General features: G+C 37.2%; 1 long non-coding RNA gene across 1 annotated transcript in view; it reads left to right on the forward strand.

Moving 5' to 3' along the window:
* The window catches only part of LOC123512578, a 49,594-nt gene that overhangs the window by 29,014 nt on the left and 18,080 nt on the right, over positions 1-2,500 (forward strand). The window lies entirely within an intron of this gene.

Here is a 2,500-nt window from a genome sequence, read left to right on the forward strand (position 1 = left end):
ACTCGCATTACCAAACATTTAAATACTTCACCTCCACTATTTTAAAAGGCTTTATTTTAGTCTACACGAATTTATTAAGGTATTTTTACGGTTCTAGAGGCAGAGTGACAATATTTCTCCATTATTAACTACAAAAACACTCTTGAGAACCCCGCTGATCATCTCTGTGGCCTTGGTAAACAGTCGCGGTGAGAGAGAAGAGCGATTTTTAATATGTTTTTACGATTCTAGAGGCAGAGTGACAAGATTTCTACAGTATTAACTACAAAAACACTCTTGAAAACCCCGCTGATCATCTCTGTGGCCTTGGAAAACAGCCGTGGTGAAGGAGAAGAGCGATTCTGAATACAAGCGGGCCTATCTCTCTCTCTCTCCAACCTTCTTATGAGAGGTCGAGAGGCGGGTTTGAAATATTGATGGGCACCCTTGACTGTCTCTTGTGGGCAACCCGGATCTAAGGAAAGGCTTGCGGGGGAGGGAAGGCGAGGCTCGGGACGCTCTGCTCTCTACACTCTAAACGCTGGTATCTTCAAAGCGCGCCGAAATGATTGACCGGGATCCTAAAAAAGAGTTTCTCGTGTGAATAAATGTAGAAATTTTGTTATTCTGTCTTTTAAAACCTTATGTAACTTTACCGTGACTATTTTCAAGGTTACACAAATGGCTAATCGTGTTTTTAAGAGTGTTTTACCAGTTAATGATGTAGAAACCGTGTTAATCTGTCACTAGAACCTTAAAAAAACATTCTTAAAAACTCGCCTCAGTTCACCGCGACTGTTTTCCAAGGTTACAGAAGTGATTAACTGGGTTCCTAAGAGTGTTTTACCAGTTATTAATGTAGAAATGATGTTAATCTCTCACTAGAACCGTAAAAACATCCTTAAAAACTCGTCTAACTTCACCAAGGCTGCAAAAATGACTGACTGGTTTCTTTTCGTGTTGATTAAATAGGAATCATGTTAGTCTCTCACCAGGACAGTAAAGCTCTTCAAAACCCGCGTGTCTTCAGCTGTGTTTGGTGTTAGGAATGTAGTGAAGGTCTGTTTTGAAGTACAGTCCTGAGATGAAGATGAGGTTCAAGAGTAGAGCGTTTCAGAGTACAGTCCTGAGATGGAGATTTTTTTTTATTGTAAGAGAGAACTAACAAGGGCAAAAAAAAAAAATATTAGAAAAAAAAGACCCACTTGAATTGTAAAGTCTCCAGAAAAGAGTAGAGCGTTGCAGAGAACAGTCCTGAGATGAAGACGAAGTTTAAGAGTGTTTCAGAGTTCAAAGGAATACAAAGGAATACAAAGGAAAACCAACACAGCAACAGATCTTTTGTTTTTTTCAAGGCTGTTTGGCAACTACTTGAAGCTACAGGGAAGAGAGACAGGACAGTACATGAGAAGGCTCCTCCCCACCCACCACTCCCTCCAGCTTTCACTACCATGGAAAATAGTTTAGAAAAGTACCAGGCAGTATGGAAAAACTGATATGGAATTTTAACAAGAAAAAGACGAAAGGATGTTCTACTATTCACGAAAAATAGGAAAAAATAAGACGAAATAATAATAATAATATGTTTAATTAATACATAGATAGCTGGCTTTAATTATGGAAATAGAGACGAGTTTGAAGGTCAAGTTTCAGAGTACAATCTTGACATAGGGACTGTATCATGTTTAATTATGGTGACAGGAAGAGAGCTGGCTGGGCAGTATCTCTTAAAATCCTGAAATAGAGACGAGTTTGAAGGTCAGAGTGTTTCAGAGTACAGTCTTGACATAGGGACGAGTTAGAAGAGGCGTGTTATCTGTTCAAGGGTTCAGGGATGCCGTGTCCTATCTGTGGCCGTGAGGAAGAGAGGAAAGTGGCGTGGGTGGATCAAAGGAAGGAAAAAAAAGGAGAAAAAAAAAGGTTTGATTTGAGTTCACGTGATGGTAATGGATGGAGTGAACGGCTGAGTTTTGTTTATTTATTCATTTGTTTATTTGTGTGTGATTTTTGTTTAGATGTGGTGTGTTAGGTTAGGTAATATTTTCTTTCTTTCTTTCTTTTTTTCTTTTTTCTTTCTTTGTCTTTCTTCTTTCTTTTTTCTTTCTTTTTTCTTTATTTTCTACGTCTTTCTTTTTCTTTCTTTCTTTTCTACTTCTTTCTTTTTCTCTTTCTTTCTTTCCATCTTTCTTCCTTTTTTCTTTCTTTCCTCCTTTCTTTTCTTCTTCCTTCCTTCTTCCTTTCCTTCTTTCTTTCTTTCTTTTATTTTATTAGGTCAGTTTTTCTTTCCTTTTCCTTTCTCTATTTTCTAGTTTAGCTTCCTCTCTCTCTTTCTCATTTATTCATCTCTTCTTTTATTTCTTAGACAAGTTTTCTCCATGTTCTTTTCTTTATTGATTTGGTTTTTGATTAAGTTAGATCAGATTACCATTGGAAAAAAAAAAAGATAGGTTAGGTTAGGTTAAAAGTTATAGTTTCTAGAGGGTTACCAAAAAGTGATGTGATAAAGGGAATGTTTTAAGGC

Source organism: Portunus trituberculatus, chromosome 34 (genome assembly GCF_017591435.1).
Source record: "Portunus trituberculatus isolate SZX2019 chromosome 34, ASM1759143v1, whole genome shotgun sequence".
NCBI classification, from domain to species: domain Eukaryota; kingdom Metazoa; phylum Arthropoda; class Malacostraca; order Decapoda; family Portunidae; genus Portunus; species Portunus trituberculatus.